The sequence below is a fragment of the Arvicola amphibius genome, chromosome 13 (genome assembly GCF_903992535.2).
Source record: "Arvicola amphibius chromosome 13, mArvAmp1.2, whole genome shotgun sequence".
In the NCBI taxonomy this organism is placed as follows: Eukaryota; Metazoa; Chordata; class Mammalia; order Rodentia; family Cricetidae; genus Arvicola; species Arvicola amphibius.
The window spans coordinates 24,571,433-24,592,754 of record NC_052059.1 but is presented as its reverse complement, the minus strand read 5'-3'; positions in this window follow the sequence as shown (position 1 = coordinate 24,592,754).

The following is a 21,322-nucleotide window of genomic DNA, read 5'->3' as shown; positions in this document are numbered from 1 at the left end:
TAAAAAAAAAAAAAAGAAAATGTGGTACATTTACACAATGGAGTACAACTCAGTGGGAAAAAATGACATTTTGAAACTTGCATGTAAATGGATGGAACTAGAAAAACCCTCCTGAATGAGGTAATCCAGACCCAGAAAGATGAATATGGTATGTTGTGGGAGACTGCTTGTTTGTTTCCTGGCAGCTCAGACTCCCAAAATAATCACACAGAAATCTGCATTAATTTCAATATGGTTTGGCCAATAGCTTAAACATATTTATGGCTAACACTTATATCTTAAATTAACCCATTTCCACTATTTTATATTTTACCACAAGGTTTGTGGCCTACTGACAAGGTTCTGGCACATCTGTCTCCAGCCTCGGCTACATGGCTTCTCTCTGGCTCCACCTACTCTCTCTTTATGTTTTTTTCAGTCTGGCTATATTATTTTAAGCCATTGGCTGAAAACAGCTTCTTTATTAACCAATAATATTCAGAGGCTGCTCACTCATTCCCAGATGCTCAGACCTAAAATAATCACCCAGAAACTATAGTATTTGCAATACTGTTTGGTGAATAGCTTAAACATATTGCTAGCTAGCTCATATATCCTAAACATATAGATTTCTGTTAAATATGTGCATCATCACGAGGTTGTGACCTACCAGCAAAGTTTTGGCAGGCTTCAGCAAATGTGTCTGTCTCTGGCAGCAACTACATGCCTTCTTTCTGACTCCTGCTACCCTCTCTTTATATCTTTTCCATCCTGGCTATAATCTGTTAAGTCACTGGCCGAAAGCAGCTTCTTTATTAACCAATGGTATTCACAGCATACAAAGGGAAATCCTTTGTTCTCAATAAAAAGTGGATACTAGCTATAAAGCAAAGGATAATAAGCCTAAAGTCCATACCTTAGAGAAGCTAAGTAACAATGTGAACTATAAGGAAAGCATACATAGATCCACCTAAAAAAAAGGGGAAATAGACAAGAATGCCTGACAAAATTGGGAGCATGGTGGTGGTGGGAGTAGGGAGGGCAGAAGCAGAAGATGAAGGGAGAAGGGGGTGGGAAGAGAACTTGAGGGAACAAAATAGTCGAATGGAAGAAGGACAGAGATGACAGCAAGGAAAGAGATATTTTGATTGAAGGAACCATTGAGGGTCTAGCAAGAAACCTGGCACTAAAGAAATTCCAAGAAATCCATAAGAATGACCCAAGCTAAGACCCTAAGCAATAGAGGAGAGGGGTCCTGAACTGGCCTTGCTCTGTAGTCAGACTGAAGAATATCTTAAATATCTTCATAGAACCTTCATCCAACAACTGATGGAAACAGTGACAGAGACCTGAGTTGGAGCACTGGACTGAGCTCCCAAAGTCCAGTTGAAGAGCTGAGGAGTAGGGATATGAGCAAAGAAGTCAAGACCATGATGGGTGCACCCACTGAAAGAGTTTACCTGAGCTAATGGGAGCTCACCAACTCCAGCAATGTGCCTTAGACTCTCTGAGGAGAGGATGGAGGGGGGTGCTGTGAGGGGGTTAAGTGGAGGGAATAGGAGGAGGGGAGGAAATGGGAACTGGGATTGGTATATAAATGAAAAAAGATAGTTTGTTTTCTTTTAAAATAAAATAAATTTATGAGTCATTTTAAGTAAGGCTAAACAGAATAATTTGATAACTTCTTAACTATTAATATGCAAATTGCAATCATTTACAATCCAGTGAACATGAAAGATGACTTCCTATTAGTTGGAAGCTTTTAACTATTAATATGCATAAATTGTCATATGGAGAATATTCTACTGACCTATGGTTTGAAAAAGGAAATCAGTCATAATCAATATGTTGAATAAAGCAATGCTTAATGTTCTTTTTGCAAAAAATAATTATGAATAACTGTTATACCATTTTTCTTCTTCCCACAGGATCATACAAAAATAATCTTCTGTTTATTGTGCTCTCTGTAGAGGCCTCGGATTTTGAAAGAAATATTCAAGAGTCATTTTTGCAAAAATACAATAGGTTTTGCTCATGACCACTCTAGCACCATTTACGATTTTCCTTTACATGAGTAGTTTGGAAGTACTATTGATTATGTATATTTCTTCAGATACTTCACTGTGCAATCATTCACACAGGGAGTGCTGGATAATGTAAGTATTTTTTGCTGCACCCAGCTGATATTTGTTACTGATCTATGTTGGTTACAGTTACCATAACTGTGAACTTATTCACATACTGTTTGAAAACATGATCTTAACTGACTTTTTTCATATATTCCAAGAGAAACAATAATGAAAATCTATGGTAATTTGCATTTAGTGCAATGTGAATGAAAATCCAAACTGCATGTTTAAAAATTTTGCTGAGGATCAGACTTGTCTGTGACTATAGTGCTCTTTCTTTTTCTTTCTTTCTTTCTTTCTTTCTTTCTTTCTTTCTTTCTTTCTTTCTTTCTTTCTTTCTTCCTTCCTTCCTTCCTTCCTTCCTTCCTTCCTTCTTTCTTTCTTTCTTCTTACTTTTTTCTTTTTTATTAGATTTTTCTTAAAAAAATACCAATGCAAATTCCCACTCCCTCCTCCTCCCATTCCCTGTATACACCCTCCCACCCCACACCCACAAATCTTAAAAAAGTGTAAGGCACTTTGTTTTGTGGAAGGTCCAAGGCCTTCGCTACTACATCTAGGCTAAGCAAGATATACATACAAAGAGAAAAGGATCCCCAAATGCCAGTACATGCAGTAGAGATAAATCCCAGTGCCACTGCCAGTGGCCCTTCAGTCTGCCCCAGCCATACAACTGTCAACCACATTCAGAGGGACTAGTTTAGTAATATGCTTGTCCCCTCCCAGTCCTGCTGGAGTTGGTGAGCTCCCATTAGGTCAGGTAAACTGTTTCAGTGGATGAACCCTTCATGGTCTTAACCTCTTTGCTCATGTTCTCATTCCTTCCACTCTTCATCTGGACCTTGGGAGCTCAGTCCAGTGCTCTGCTGTGGGTCTCTGCCTCTGTTTCCATCTGCTGTTGGATGAAGGTTCTATGGTGATATTTAAGATAATCATCAATCTGACTGCAGGGCAAGGCCAGTTCGGGCACCCTCTCCTCTGTTGCTTAGGGGGTCATCCTTGTGGATCCCTGGGAATTTTTCTAGAGCCAGGTTTTTTGCCAACCCCATAATGGCTCTGTCAATCAAGATATCTCTTTCCTTGCCCTCATATCTGTCCTTCCCCCATCTCGACTATCCCATTCCCTCAAGTGCTCTTTCAAGGAAATTGAACAAAGTATAGCACTGAAATGTTCTTATAGCATACATGAGCTGGGAATCTCTAAAGGCTTATGTATTTATGTTAAGAAGTAAAATAATCACATTCTCCCAAAGAACATTTTATCTAATAAAATATTGAAAGATGTGCTGTTTATATTAGAAATATATGTGGATTCCTTGTATATTCAGCTCCTGACATATTCTTAGCTTCTAACCTCATCATCTCGGCAAAATGTAAGGCACTGATAGCATACTCTCATGCGAGCCCTATACTCACTACTGGATCACACTTGCTTTAACTTGTTATTGTTATTTTGTAGCATGAAAAGACAATGTTTTTGTTTTTTTTTATGCTTTTAATAATAGGCTGCTACTTACCCCTATATAGTTGTTTCACCAAATTTAATCTTTATTGGCAAGATCCCTGATGACAGAATTTTAACTTTAATGATGCCCCTTTATTTCTGATAAATCTTTTAACATATTTAAGTCCTATTATTGCTAATGAAGCATAAAAGATATCTTGCAAACCTTTTTAGACATTGTGAATTTTTTTTACTTATTCTGTAATGCCACAAAAATTGTGTTATAATAAGAATCTTACTAGAATAGAGTTGGGTAATTTTCCATGGGACTCTTCATTAAGGAGGTCAAGTTCTACTTAAACCTGAAATGCTAAAATGGCTCCAGCAAGAGTACAAGATGTTGTCACCTCTGCACTGCCTTACCCTCACACAGTATATTATGTTTTATCCTGAAACTATATCTCAATACTAAAAAGTCCAATTAATTCCCCAATACAGTTTATACTAGTAAATTGTATTATAAATAAAATTAAACTATTAACTGCTTTTTTGAGAAATGAACTATTAATGTGTTATCCAAATATCATAATTTATTGGTTCCTCATTGAGATAGTCTTACTATGTAACCTAGCCTGGCCTCAAACTCATGCCAATCACTTGGCCTCATTCTTCAGAATATTGGGATCAGAAGTGTGGACCAACAAAGAGGTGCTTACAAAGCTGAAAACTGCATATGATCTTGAAGGAAAACTCCAGAAAGGAGTCTCTGTCTACAGAGACTCATTGACTGATTAGAATCCCAGTGCTGAGGAGTTTGGAATGTTGCAGATCCAGATAGTAAGTAGCTAAGTTCTATCTAGCCCCATTATAACCCTTGTCTGCCAATGATATCAGAAGTACAATTTTGTAGCAGTAGGTAAAGTTTTTGTTGTTGTTGTTGTTGTTTTCTTGTAACCTACTAAGTTAGCAGACCACTCATTTCTGCTGACCCAAAGGAGTCTTGACACAAGGATGAGAAGCTAAAGCATTTAATTATCACAAAATTTTTCAAATAGTCTAAGTTTCATCCATTTAGTCTCTCCGTATGTATATACACATAGACATGAATTGGCTCTGTGGATTAAGTGAATAATGATCATAATTGCATGGCTCAGGGAGCTCTATAAATCTAATATAGTATAAAATTTATCAAACAAGTTATGAAATTTGTGTAACATAGAATTACAAAAAAGTGAAAATTTAAGCTGTTTTCAATCTAATGGCCTTTCAATATTTACCAACATTTTAAATATACAATAGTAGTTTAAAATACTATATTACATTATATATTTCCTTCTCACACTGACACTGAGGCACAAACTTTCCTAACTTGTTCTAAACTTTCTTTTTTTATATAGGGTCTTACTATTTATCCATGATTGCCATGGAACTCCCTATGTAGATAAGGATGGCCTTGAACTCACAGAGATTAATCTGACTCCATAGTACTGGGATTAAAGTGAGTAATCCCATGCCTGACCCTTCTCATAAACATCTTACAATGGACTAAAGATAATTTTTATCTCCCAATTAATTTCATATTACAATTACATTGATGTTAATTTTAATTTTATTTTAGTAAACATAATTTGACTTAACTACTGAAAGAAAAATTACATGACTGACAAATGATTATTGAATATATTTTATTTATTTTATATTAATCAACAGATTTCATTTAAAAAAGTTCGAGTTAATTATATTTATCCTACATTATTTCCATTAACACTAAATTAACTTTCAATAGCATAGGCACTTTCCAGTATTATATTCATTTATACTGGATATTTTGCTACACTATTTCAATATATACCAAGTGAAAAAATTTTTGCATGTGTTATTGATCTTTAATTCTTGTGTATTATTTTGATGAAGAGGATTGTTTGCTTGGAGTGAGTGGATAGAAAGAGTTATTAGCAGACGGTAGGGATTTTGTTCACTAGGTGGAATACATCAAATCCAGGCCGTCATCCTCACTTTCACACAAACTGAGCCAGGCAGCATGTGCCTATAAGACTAGGACCTGACAGGTGGAGGAAGGAAGATCAGAAGACAAGATCAACTTCTCTTGCAAGGGTTAGAAGACAGCATAGAATATACTAGATTCTATCTTAAAGGAAATTAACTCAATTCAAATGTTTGGATGAACTTGGCTTTAACAAAAAAATAATGGGGAGACTTTATTAAGGAATTTATTCAACACTAGAGAGAGGCAATATGTAGATATAAATGTGCACGTTTGCTAAGATAATTATGTATAGAAGACAAGATTGTGAAATCTTTTATTTATGTCTGTCATGCACAATGAGATGAACATAGTTACATACTGGGAGGCAGCTCCTGAAGAAAGCTTGCAGCATGAGTGTGCTGGGGATGCTGCCCAACCTGCCCTGCACACTAAGATGACATAGGTACATACTGGGAGGCAGCTCCTAAAGAAAGCTTACACCATGAGAATGATGGGGATGCTGAACACTCTAGAGACAATGAGAATTTGATAAACTTTAAAAACTCCACATTTTAAATAACAATATGCTCCATTTTACAACATTTTTTCCTTCTTTGCATGTTAATCTCCAAGCTGTCATTAGGAGAAAGTCAATGAAGATGATTATTATTCCTGCTTTATGCCTGGGAACAGCGAGGCTGTAGAAAACTTGATTTGTCAAGAGGACATTGAATTTTCTGAATTGAAATTAAGACTTTAGACTTTCAAGACTAAAAGAATTTTCTTCCATCACAAGGTCCTTCTTTTCTAAATAGCTAAGTCTCCAGTCTTTGTGTTCAGAATGGAGGATTAGTCGTGAGCCTGGACGCCCAGGCATTTTCAAATCACCAGCAAGTAGACTAAGTCAGGGGTTGACACGAAAACAGTCAAAGAAATAAATGGCCAATTTTCTCAGTTTGGCATACTGTAAACAATTTCTTAAAGTAGATTAATGTAGGTAATTTATACCTATGTTGACAATTTTAAGAAAGAAAGAAAATGGCAATCTTTGGAGCCTTAGCAATTTTTATTCCTTTCAACTTCTCTTCCTCATATGTCATCTCACCTTGGAAATCAATAAAAAGGATTCTCTTTTAAACCCATTTATGTTCAGATTCAACCCTGAATTCAACAAGTGCTTCAAAAAGACAAACTAACCTAGTTTTCTAGACCCCATGAATTTGCTCTGCTGGATATAGTTGCCATTTTAGATTCCTCTCTGTCCCAAAGCTTATTTCTGAACACAGTTTCTCCTTTTAATACAATCTCCATCTTTCTTCTCTTATCCTTGCTGACATTTCATTTCAATCAGGGTTGAGACCTTGCCTTCAATCTTTTGGAATCAACTTTTGATGGAGATAGGTGGTTTGTTAACAGCAGTGGTACCTATTAGAGCGGTGGTGGCTGTCAGTCTTTGATTTTCTCCACCTACGGGTCACTGTTTATCTTATTCCTGTCTCTTTTAGAAAGTTCTGTGAATTTAAGAAATATATTTAAAAGCCAATTTACTACTTTGAAAAGTGATCTCTTCCTTTTGTTGTTGTTTTTGTTATACACAAGGACATAAAATAACATTTTGATAGTTTTCTTACTTTATTATCCCCAAAGAGCATCAGAGAAATGAAGAAGAATGTTCCCTGCATGGAAGCTATACTAGGAAGGATGTTATTACTTTTAGAAGTGGCATTATGCTTTAAGCCCAATAATGTAGATCCTGGAAAATGGCTGTTTCTTATTTTTTAAGAAAAGGACTATGTTTTTTTTTCTTAACAAGTTTTAATATATTGCATTGTCTTTGATATTATCAAGTAAATATTAGATGATAGACTTTTTGCAATATGGAAAGATAAATTTAGGGATTTCATTAGAAATGGCTCTTTTTTGTATTTGCAAAATCAAGAAAACCATAAATGAAAAGAATCACAAAAATGATTCCATCATTTGGCTTTAAGAAATTAGTAATCAACATCATAAAATGCTATACTTAAAGTTTTAAAAATTACTCATAAAGAGCCTAATTTGAAAGGCCACAAATTGTACATAGTGTAGGACTCATAATTTTGGGCTTGTATATTTTATGTTTCAAAATAAGAAAAATATTACAGTGACAAAAGTTTTGAGGGATGTTGTGGATAGCCGTAGAAGCTCACGTGTGCAATGACTATAATGATGGCTGACTATATTATCTAAAGGGTCAGTCCTGAGTTGTGTGCAACTTTTACTAACACCATAACAATTAAGTGAAATATAACAATACCATGGCAAAGGAATTAACGTAGTCCTGGTCGTCCCAATATTCTAGTGAATAGTGGCTGTTGTTACCGGTCTGCAGAAATTTAGAATATCATAGTGAAAGGACTGTGTAGCATAGGGAGGGGCAAGCTATCTTCTGACATCATGGTAGCACAAAAAACAAGAGGCTGAGGACAAGATATACACCTTAAAGCAAACACCTCTTGTCTACTTTCCCCTTCCAGGCCTAACTCCCCACAATTTCTACTACCTTCAGTAATCTATTCAATTTAGAATCATCAATGACTTTGTATCTTAAGTGAAAACTCTCATGAATCAACTGTTTCTCAAAGGGCATGACGTTGTTTTGGAAATGAAAATGTCACACTAATTCTCATGTTCTGAAGTCTAATAGTGAATCTCACAATAGGCAAGATATCCTGAGAAAAATGGGAGAATGGGGGTGGTGGTGGTAGGAAGGACAGAAGAGGAGAGAAAGGGAAGACGGGGAGGCAGGAGGAGATCCCGAGAAAACAAGATAGTCAGGATGGGGGAAGGACGGAGAGGGTAAGCAAGGAAAGAGATATCTTGATTGAGGGAGACCTTAAGGGGCTAGCAAGAAACCTGGCACTAGGGAAACTCCCAGGAATCCACAGGGATGACCCCAACTAAGATTCTAAGTAATAGTGGAGAGGGTGCCTGAACTGTCTTTCCCCCATAATCAGATTGTCATCATAGAACTTTCATCCAGCAACTGTTGTAAGCAGATGCAGAGATCCACAGCTAAGCACACTAGCCAACCTTCCCAGGGACCAGTATAAAAGAAGGAGGAGAGATAAAATAAACAAAGGGGTCAAGGCCTTGATGGGGATACCTAGAAACAGGTGATCTTAACTAGTGGTAGATCATTAACTCTGCACTGATAGCTGGGGAACCTGCACAGAACCAAACTATGCCCTCTAATGTGGGTGATAGTTGAATGGCAGTAGGACCAGGATTTATCACTATTGCTTGATCTGGCTTTTTGGATCCCATTCTCTTTGGAGAGATACCTTGCTCAGCCTAGATATAGGGAGGAGGGCCTTGTTCCTGTCTCAAACTGATATGCCAAACTTTGTTGATTTCCCACATGCAATCCTACCCTCCCTGGGGAGTGAATGGGGAGAGGGGTGGTGAGGATGTGGCTGAGGGTGGGGGGGGGGAGGAAAAGAACTGGGATTGGTATGTAAGATGAGATAAGATTGTTTAAAACATAAATGAACAAAAAAGAAAAATATTAGTTCAGGGGAAACCAAATGATATGGACAGTCCAGTCCTAATTTTTCATTAGCCAACAAAGATCATGACTTTAATAATAGCTAAATAAAATGCAGACAGCTACAGTATCATTAGACAAGAATCATGGAAGTCACAGAAAGGGGATAAAATAGCCATAATATTTTAAAATATGCTTTCCCACCTACTTTCATACATATAGCATAACTATCTAAGAAAAGAAATGTAATAATACAACTGTATAGTATTAATCTTAAGGTCATAGAAATAATGAAATTATGCATTCTATATATTTCTATAAAACACTTCATTAAAATATTTAAATTTAATTTAAAATATATGGGTGGTATATAGTAATACAGTAGTATAAAACCAAAAGTTAAGCTACCATACTGAACTATATGTAGAGCCAACAAAATAAAATTATGGCAAATACTGTTTAAAGAGACAAAGACAAGCTTGAAAAATACAAAGGAACATACATGTAAATATTTAAAAATGTTTTTCTATAAATCTGAAAAGAGATAATGTGAAATATTGCAGAGTTCAAGATGTAAGTGTACACCTATATTATATTATTCTCCCTATATATTCCATATATAATTATGTAAATAATATGTTCTATATATCATAGAACATTGATTTTATAAATGAAGCATTAAAACTTACAAACATGGGATATATTTTACATTATTTTCCTTAATTCTTTTCTCATTCAGCTCCACTTTTTTAAAACCTCCTATATCCATACTACCTATGATAGTTTGTGGGAAGTATTAGAAATATTTTGAATGGAAAAGTTTATGGTCACTATTTGTAAATTATGCAAAACATTGAATTAACTTATGAAGGCATTGCATTTGAAACGTTATTAATATAGTGGTTATCTGTTGAACAATCCTTAATATAAGGCATGAAATAAAACATGCCCAAAATTGTATAATTATATATAAAAAATGCTTAAGTAGTTCATAGCTTCTTATTAAATTTTAAGACACTGAAACAACAACAGAAAAGTAAATTTGGGGGGCTGAGAGATGGCTCAGTGGTTAAGAGCACTGGTGGCTCTTCCAGAGGTCCTGAGTTCAATTCCCAGCAACCACATGGTGGCTCATAGCCATTCATAATGAGATCTGTTGCCCTCTTTTGGCTTGCAGACATAAATGCAGGCAGAACACTGTATACATAATAATAAATAAATCTTTTAAAAAAGTAAATTTGGTCAAATGCCAACTAGATATAGTACTTAGTTTCTTATATCTTTAAAATAAATTAATGCCTAATTATAATTAGTAAACACAAATAACCTCCTTCTAATAGGAAAGACTAGACATTTATTTGACTATTAATGGAAGTTTTATATATATCAGCCTTTAAAATAAGAGGGGAAACACATATTTAGTTTTCATGCGGTATAATGATAGGGTTGGCATTTGAATTTTATACTAGAATATTAAAAAGTTTGGTAGATATCTCAGCCAATAAAATGCAAAGGAAGTCCTGAGTGAGATACCCAGAATCCACATAAAAATGATGAACATAAAGTTATACAATTGCAAGTTCAATCGCAGATGGTTGAAAATAAGCAGATCCTTAAATTTTTTGGATATTAGTGAGAAATGTTTTGTCAAGAAACCTGTACAATTCTTTTTATTTATTTATTTGTTTATATAAAAAATTTCATATTACAAATCAACCCCAGTAGTGTCTCCTTCCTTTCCTCCAGCCCACCCCTCCACCTGTTATCCACTCCTTAGACGGGTAAGGGCTTCTTTGGGGAGTCAAGATACCAAGTCGAGGCAGGACCAAGACCATCTGCATCAAGGCTGAGCAAGGTATCCTACCATAGTGAATGGGCTCCACCCAGTTCCCGCACCCAGAATAAGTCCTGGTCTCACTGAAACTTTGACAATTCTTCAGAAACACGACTGAGATTGTCTTCTGGTCTTCATATCATGTGCATGAGCATCAACTCTTAATCACACACAGGTCCATAAAAATAAAAAAGGGAATGAAGTATGATGTTCTCTCTTAATTTATGGATTTATTTTACAAGTAGATAAATACATTAATTTAAAATTCTAAGCTTTAAAGTAGAAACAGCTCAAATATCAAATAAAGAGGCAATATTTATATTTTGGCAGTGGAGAAGCTGTTCCCAAGGAAACTAGCTTCCTCTAAACTGTTTAAGTATGATTTGGTTCTCCTAAGCACTGTAATTATGACTTTAATCTTTGAGCATAAGCAATATTAAACATTAAGAAAAAGGAAATTTGTAAGAAATACAATTTTACATATGATCTTATATACTTTTTATTTTGTTTATTTTTTATGTGCTTATTTTCTTATATGAATATCAGAATGTACTACTTTTATAAGCCAACAGACTAATAACCACAATCTCTTTTTGCTGTGGTAAGCACTGACTCAAGTAACTTGCTGGGGGAAAGAGTTTATTTGGCTTAGAGGCTACAGTTTACCCTCAAGGGAAGCCAAGTCAGGAACTCAAGGCCAGGACCTGGAGACGTGGATTGAAGGAGAATCTGAGGATCAATATTGTTTACTGGGTTATTTCCCCTGGTTTGCTCTGTATACTCTCTTATACAGCCCAGAAACATCTACCTAAAGATGTTTCTGCCTACAGTGCCCTGGGCCCTTCCATATTCATAAGAAATCAAAACATTTTCTCCATACATATTCCACAAACTGAGTGATGGAGGCAAATCCTCAATAAGATTCCTTTTCCCCAGGTATGTCTAAGTTCTTGTCAAGCTGATAAAAACTGTGCTGTTCACAATAATAGCAAACCAAATATTGGAAAAGTAGCTTTTTAAAACATAAACCAGTCTACAGAAATATAAAATACCTTTAATCTTAGCATTATACGTCAGTAGGCAAGTTAACCAACATAAATGGATATAACATGTTCTATGTGCAGGTATATGTTTGGCAATGGAGAAACTTAATGTTGATAGGTATATAAACTTGTTATAGATTTCCAAGGCACAATTACTTAATTTCTCTGTATATAAATCTAATTCTGGTATTCCTATGAACTAGAAATGATGCAATTATTACGATTGTATTTATAAATTCAAACATTAAATACAATGCTGAATATTTGGAAATGAAACAACCATACATTAAGATAAATGTATTAAATAAATAGACAGATAAACAAACAAATAAAAAATAATCAGAAAATAGATCATAGTAGAGTTTAAGAAGAATGAGAAACTAAATGTAGTGACTCATGCTGGTCAGTATTAAACTAGGGCAGGAGAACAGATGTGAGTTGGAGGCTAGCCTAGGGTACACAATGAGTTGTAGGCCAGTCTGACCATCAGAGTAAGATCTTGCATCAAAAGTCAAAAACTGTAAGTAAAGAAGCGATAATAAACAAGCAAACAAAAGAAAAGAAAAAAAAAACAAAACAAAACTAGACCTGGACCTGGTGATAGGAACCTATAATTATAGTTGTGTGGACTAGTTGCTAGGCTTGCAGCAGGAAATACCCAAATTCAAGGTCAGCCTTGTTGGCGGGAGAAAGCCAGGTAACTTTGTCATAAGCCTGGCAGTGTAGTTGAGTGGTAGATTGTTTATTTAGCATTTGTAAAATAGCAAGTCTATTTATTTATTTATTTATTTATTTATAACTCACAAAAATGTGGCAATTGATATAAAAGCTAAGGTGGATTTTTTTACATTTAGATTCTTAATATATAATACATAAAATATTGGAGAAATCATAATCATAACTGTAAATAATATTTCTCATTGCTGATAGAAGTGGATATGAAGGGTAAATAAAGGAAAAGTTTAAATTGTTATTGAATTATTTGTATTGATTTTTTGAGCCGGGACCATATGTTTAATTTAAAAAAATGAAAATATATATTTTTGAATTATAAAACTATTTATTTCACATGCCTTAGATGGTTGATAGTATCCCTTCACAGAGATCAGTTTTTAACTAGAGTAAAAAATTAAGCATTTCTTTGACTTTTATAAAATTCATTTTTATTTTATTAACAAATACCTATAAAATACATATTTATACCGTTATTCCATGAAGAACATAAAAAGGATTGTGATAGATTATGTTGATAATACCAAAGGAGAACTAGATTATAAAATATGATCGTATAATTCCCTCACTTTTAGTCCAGTATTTTCTGGAAGTGTTTATGTGCTAGTTAATTGAGTTGTACTGTTTTACTGGGAGCTATATCTGAGACCATCCGTCATATTTCTTATTAAGACTGAAGGAAAAAAGAAGAAAAACAGCAGAGCACTTTGAAGCAACGGACTTGTGTCTCCTACTCTCATCAAAGAAATGGTGGCTCAATTAAGATTAATGCTCTACAGTTGGGAGTGAAAACAGAAGAAAGGTAGAGAGCTTCCAAAGATTAAAAACCATTGTTGCCAATCCCATTTTATCATACAGCCAAAACATGTCTTTACTTGTATTTGGCAGATAATCAGCCTCATTCGCAACCTTGCGTTGTTCTCCATGTCACAGGTGGGCAGATAGATGCTGGAGATGATTTGATAGAGAAGAAGTTTAGAACACATAGGCATCTGCTCTGAGCCCCAGTCACACCAGGTAAGAACTTACAGGGAGATAGTGCTGCAGGGCTTTTTTTTTTCTTGCCAAAAAAGTTATTATTGACAGGAAGAAAGATATTTCATTATGCTGGCTAATGAGTCTACAGTCAGGATGTATATAGGGCTTTATCCAGGTGATTCCAAGATTCTTTGATAAATACTTCTCAATGGACATACCTTTTCAGGTGGAATTTAACAGAACTATACGGAAGACTCCAGTTACATTCCATGAGCTAGCTGTTATAATTCAAGAGCACAAATGATTAGTTAAAAGTTAATTTAAGGAAAGTTCTACTGTAGTCACAGTTAACACTGTTTATGATATTGAGTTTATTGACTTTCAGCTTGAAGATCAAATAAGTTTATCAAATTTTCTTTGTTTTGTTTTTTGAATCACTTCTATAGTATATGTCCTACAGGTCTAGTCTTGGTATAATGTTTAAAGGAAATACAGCACATAGTTTGCTGAAGATGTACAAAGACAAGACAATAAAAAAGTTGTATACTAGAATATTTTTTCATGTTGAAGTCTTTCAACATCAGTGCTTTAGGTTACAAGCTCAGAATTTTACATAGATATCCAACAACAACAAAAAAGAAGTTGTAATGTTTGTAGAATCTATAAATTTTATGAAAAATTAAAATAGAAAAATGTACTATACAATTAAACTGCGACAAAATTAAAGCTAAAATTTCCCCTTCACATCTACCGATCCTTCAAGTAATAAAAACCTACCCAACAGTGGAAGACCTGCACATGCAAGCTTCGCGAAGCGCAGTTGAAGGCGGCAGTCTGCATTCTTCGCGTTCTTCACCACTGTTCCACCAAAGCTGAGACCAGTTAAAGGAGAAAGAAAGATTTCAGAAGTCATAGCCCATGCTTGATTGTCTCATAGTAAGAGTCTGTGATGAGGAAAAAATGCTTGGTCAATAAGAGAACATGATAGATCAAAGGTGTTGTTGACCTGGTGGCAGCAAGGTAACCCACAGGAAGGGTCCAGGAAAACACATACTTTTCATAGAAGTGTATCTAGGAACAAACTTCTTTTCCTTAGTTCATTTAGCCATGAACTCTGAAGTGACTGCACTCATGATCCTGTTGTGTCTCAAAACCAACATCACTGGAGATTAAGGCATCCACACGCAACCCTGTGGGAGCTCTTGGTAGTCAAGCAGGTAAGTCCTTTGTGCAGTCCAATGTTCAGTGAGAAATTATGTCTGAAGTTCATAGGATAGAAAGTGATAGAGGAAGAGAAACAGTGGATGTTCTGCTCTGGGTTCAATATTTGCAACATCGGTATATGCATTTGCACAGTCTCCTGCAAACACACACAGACACACACACACACACACACACACACACACAATCACACTCTCCATGTACACAACACACACAGAAAACACAAAAGCACACATCAAACACTCACCACAAAGTCAGGCGTGTGTATACCACGTGCACATACATATTCAAAATAAACTTTCTTTTAAATAATTTAATATATAGGAGATTGTTTTTTAACCAAGGAATGTAATGTTACATAAAAGAAAATATTTAGGGGCTTACACAAAAAGTCCACTCAAACTCACAAGTGAACTTAATTATACTACAAAACATTGATGAAATGAAATTATATTCCTAGCTACTTTTTCATTAGTGCGTAATTTATTTGGATTTAGCTATATCCCATTTATAGTAACAATGAAATATATCAAATATATAGACATAAATCTAAAAAATGCAAGAACTTTATGGTGTGAATTGCTGATTATTTGTGATAGAATTTTGTAAGTATAAGCAATATTGTAACTATGAGCCATGTTTCTGCAACAAAAGGTTAGATATTTTAAACATATCAATTTTGCCACATGGGACTTTATTTCTGAGTGACAAAAATCAGACTCAGAACATTTTGTTAAAACTAACAACTCGGCAAGTTAATTTTGAAACTCATATGGTTTTTCCTTTGACTAGAACAGGCACATACACACAAAAAAAAATCCTGGAGAATTCATTCTTCCAAACCTGAAACTTGTAAGGCAAGAATAAGTAAGTTAGTATACACCGCCAAAGATTTCTAGAGCTTAGGTCTAGCAAAGGGGACCCCAAGATGCCATTAAATTTGTGTTTATTTATCATCACCAAGGGCCTACGAGTAAATTTAAGGAGTGTCACTTCTCATTAGAGAGGCAGATATTTAACTTATACATGTGTTTTATTGATTAACACAGCTTCGTCTCGTGTATCAGTGTAAATAGAAGGCAACACCCTTATCATTACAGAACATATACAAGTCGTTTCCTCACCAGTGAATTCACTCAAACTGAATGAAGTGTGTCAATGTAGTCATGCTCATCAACTTCACTTGAGATGGCATCGTTATCCACTGGCCAATGTCCCCTTCAGGGACCTGATAAAGCCCATCCTGGTAATGGTCTGTGGTCAAAGTAGTCAACTACTGTCTCTCAGTAATAAGAGATAGCATTATTTTACCCACAGCCAACGTAAATATGTTTATTGGCAAAGGTATGCACGTGGAGATTCCCTTTATTATCTTTATGGATTCACTACAAAATGTTTGCTTCTCCCCTTTCCCCAACTTCACTGGCAGAGCAAACTGTAAAATATAAATTGTAAAAAGGTGGGGATTAAGATGACATGCTCCCCTATGAACAGATGATTGGATTGCTACTCCCACACAAAAAGAGGAATGTCATGAGCACCATGGTAATGACTGATGGGCAGTGTCTATGGAAAAGTGAGCAGAAAGGAAATCATCATTATCAGTTCTGGCTACATGGCTGTCGTTCAGAGAGAGCTGTGGTAGTTATGTGCCTTCCTTTGTCTGTTTTGACACATATAATTTTTCCACTTATAAAAATTCAGTGGATTTCCTTCTTTTATTCTCTTTGACTTAACATAAAACATATTAATAATTGATAACCAAGCATCACAATATGTAAATTGTAAATCATCAGGAAAAAAAGGATTGTAATAGAAACACAACAAATGTAGAAGAATCTTAAGGGACAAATATCAGGTCCCAAAGGATTCTGTTTGTTTGTTTATTCATTCATTTGTGTTTTTAGGTTTTTTTTGATAGTTTCATCTTTGCAGGAGGAAACACTGCCATCATAGTATAATTTAATTCAATTAGGACTTTAATAATCCAAAAGACTGTATGAATACTTATCTGGCAAGGATTTGCACTGAGCTGGATTTTCTTCTGGGAATTTCTAACATCACAGCCTTCTGAAGTCAGTGGTACTAGAGGAGACTCTTACACAGATGCTTCCCGGAATCCTTTTCTAGGACATGCTTCTCTGTAAAGAGATACTTGAGTAAAGTAATGAAGATGAGAGACAAGTAATTTCCTTCTGGATTCAGTATCAGAAAATTCCATGGGCAGATGTACTATTCATTATGGCTTCATTGCAAGTGCCCCAGAATCATTTATTTCCCTTATTAAAATAAAACAGATGATGGGTATTTCTAAGATCTACTTTTCTAAGACCTGCTTTCTCCACAGAGTTGTGTAAAACATACAGGATTTTGTGTGTGTACATATTCATGATTTCTGCATTTTATTTTCTCCTTAGATTGTTTCATTGATTTTCTTGGAATATTCTCTGATACCCCAAATACTTCCTATTATTTGTTAATATACATAATGACATTTTCACTTACATATCACCAAGTTAGATTATTTGGTTTGAGGTTTATTATTTCTTGACTTGCGTGTTTTTCCTTCCATTTTTCTCGCCTGTAAATTCTGTGACAGAGGATACCACTCAGGCCCATTAGAACAGAATCAATTATTCTCAGGGTGATGGATGTATATAGATCCCCATTAGTTCAGGGTGTAAGTTTGAAAGCATTCAAGGTGACTGTTGAAGGTATTTTCTTAAAGCAACAACATCAAAAAAACCCACACTTTCTACTCCACCTGGCACCGCACCTGTAATATTCTTAGAGAGCTGACTTCCCGAAATTATATTTGAAAATTAATAGTGTTTGTGTTTGCCCCCAAATGTTTCATCTGTTCAGATAGGTTAGAGTAAGATCATTTGATTGTTGGTGATACATTGTAAGCCTTTTAAGGTTCAAGACCGATTCTCATGTTTTTAAGAATAATAATTTTGGAGGTAAAGAAAAAAATAAATGAGAACGCAGGAAAAAGACTCCTAAAGCTCTGCCTATATTACTTTTGTGAGATTAATGTTAAAATATTTACACTTTGTGAAAATTAAATGATAAAAATTTTTCAGAAGATGATAAATGTTTCTTAAGATGCAAGACATGCAACTTACAACAAGCAGTGGCCAGAAGGAGCTGAAATTTCTGAGTCCTGGTATTGTGGAAACCATGGCCCTGAGATCTTTGTTGGAGTTATTTCTTGTATTTGTATTGACATTACTTATTTAAAGGGGATGTGCATTTCTCCAAATCGAGTTATTTTCCTTGAATTATTGAAATACAGATTCCTTTCAGCCCTCTGATCTTGTACATTACTGCTGGCTACTGCTCCCAAAGCAAAGAGAATTTCCTGGAATACTGAAATGCTGATTGTTTCCTCCAACAATTGGTTTTCTTCTCACTTTGACTTAATAGTTTTTATTTGTTGGTAGAAATTCAAGGAAGCAAATTATTCGTTTCTAGGAAAGATCAGAAAATAGCTAAGTAAGACTCAAGATAACTGCTAAGGCATTTTTTTGTTAATGTAATTCTACTTGCTTATGGTATGACAATAATCAAGGAAAGTATTCATACACATCTATTTGTTTATTAGAATCTTATGGGGACAAGTGAAATCTACTTTATTTAGAGATATAAATTTCTACTACATTAATAAAAAATACATTCAGGCATATACTAGTACCAATGCTTATTACATTAAAATAAACTCACAAAATCATTCTGAAAATTAAACAGACTGCACTTGGAACTCTGACTGCTGACATGTGTTTTTCTTAAATGAAAAGTCCTTGATATCTTGTCTGCTATTTAAATAAAATTTATGACATGTCTTTTTTCCTCACTGATTTTTCAATCATTATAATGAGGTCAAATAAGCTCATATGAACAAATATAATGAAATGTGGCTGGACGTAAGCAGTAACGGTAGCAATTTAAACCACATCAAACACTATTCCTAACCTTGGAAATATATCGTATGTGTCCTAATAGTACTTTTCAAAAATCAATTATCATTATCACTTTCATATAATTCGTCCACATCCAATCATGTTTTAGTTTTTTAAATTATCCTGTGGATTCTTTCCTTGCGTTTGTCCTTCAATTCAAATAGGTACTTTCAGTATGTCACTTCTAATTTCTTTAGCTATTTTCTAGTTTGTATTCTTGTTACACCCTGTTTCTTCATTTAATCCATTTAGCTCTAATAAAATTAATTTTCCTAAAGATAATTTCATTTTTATAGTAGCCGTAGATGTATATAAGTAACATTTCACTGTTTCGGTTTCTTTCAGAACAGCCTGCTTTAGTTGGGGGGGCTTCGGTATCAATTAGACCTAAACTGAGATCAGGGATTGATTTTCTATTATTGTAAGTTTGTTATTGTTTTTTATGCTTTAGGTCCACTTTCATTCTTTGCTTTAACGTGTTTTGCTATACTTTTATCTTTGAAATAATAATATAATTACATTATTTATCCCTTCTTTTGCCTATACCCAAACATTCCTGTAAAACCCTCCTTGCTCTCATTCAAATGCTTGACTACTTCTGTCATTAAATTCTGTTACAAACATATATTTCTACAGATATCCATATATAATCCCAAGTACATAAATATAACTTTATCAGTATGTATAAATATTACATATATGTGGGTCTTTAGGTTGACTATTGGCACTGGGTAACCTGTTGGCGTGTTCTTCCTTTGGGGAAACTTTTTTTTTCTTGCTCTTACATTCATAAGCTGTGAGAAGTTCTTTGTGTATGGTTGACTCCTTTTGGGGTTTGCAGTTCACTTAACCAAGACTTTTGTTGTTCTTATTGAAGCTTCCAAGTAGGAACACAATCACCCCTCTTACCCAGCTACGTTTTCCTATAAAACTGCAACAATTCCCAGCAGAGCACAGGAGTGGCACGTATGTGATAATCAACAGCTCTTTAACTGGACAGAAGACACACTCAATAAGATAAGAAATGTTCCTGGTACTGAGAATCTAGCCAAATACCCAGGGTTAGAGCAGTCATGACTCTTAGAGCAGTACCTGTGACCAACACTTCACTAAAAAGTAACAATACCTAAATACATTCCAATTTCTTTCCCTGGTAAATAGAGAGAAAATATCTGTCTTACATGATCATCTTGAAAGTTAAAATAAAGTCATAATATGGTTCTAGTTCAGAACCCAGCAAATAGACATGAACTATTTAAAGTTCCCTAAAGTGGAACACAAGCTTAGTGATGCAGAATAATGTGAAATATAGACCTATGGTTACTCATGCTTGGTGTGTTTGAATTGCTTTCCCCAAGTCTCCAGCTTTGCTGTTCTACTCAACAATTCCTCTCCATGAGTCTCATGCCAGGGAAACCCACTGCTCCTATTAACAAAATCCAGCACTCCATGTACTGCAAAGTAAGTAGCGACTCCATCTTTGAGATCTGCATAAGAATTTTACTCTTTGCTTTTACATTGCAGGACAATTTTAATTGCTGGATGCTGATCTACAGAAAATATGATTTATAAACTGGTGAATATTAAACCTCATCCTTCTTCATTTAATAATATATTTTCACATTCACTATAATACTTTTGCCACTATAGAATATCAGCATTACTCACAAAATTAATAATTTTTATAGATTTTACTTATATATTTAAACTACATCTACACTCATATTATAATTTATTCTATTTTACTGCATCTAACAGTTTGGTATATTACCAATTGTGTAAGTTAGTCATAGACATGCATTTAAAAATATTGTTAAATTTAAAGTTTATATTAATAATTTAATTAACTAGCATACACATTTATGATTAATTTTGGGATTTATCATTCAGTGTGAAGACAAAAACATTAAAATCCATATCAGTCATTTAAAGCTCGTGAAATATTTGCTGTGAAAATTTTGCATCTTTTTTTTTCCTGTAGATAAATGCTGATGCTTGGGTAAGTATCCCGCAATGTTTTTATATCAACACCTAAGTCCAGATATGTGTTCCTGGGGTGATCGTAGAACCTTTGAGAGGGAACACTGTGAGTTCTTTAGGTAATAAAGGTATGATTGTGCTAAGGATTTTGAGATCCCAGCCAATCCATTACTCTCTCTTATTTCCTGTCATATAATTAACTAGGTTTGTTATGATATATTCCAGTCCCATTACAGTCCATCATCCCCATTGATTACAGTGCTACACAGTCAAGAACAGAACCTTCAACAATGTGAGGGAAACACTCACTGACTTTTGAGGCTGAAGAGAGGGCTCAATCGGTAAAGACACTGTTGCAAAAGTATGATCATCTGAGTTACAAAATCAGCACTTTTGTAAAAACTGGGCAGGAACGTGCATGTCTGTAATGCCAGTGCTGAGAGAAGGCGACAGAGACAGGTGGGTCTTCACCTTGTGGCTGGACAGTTTATCCCAACAGATGAGCTT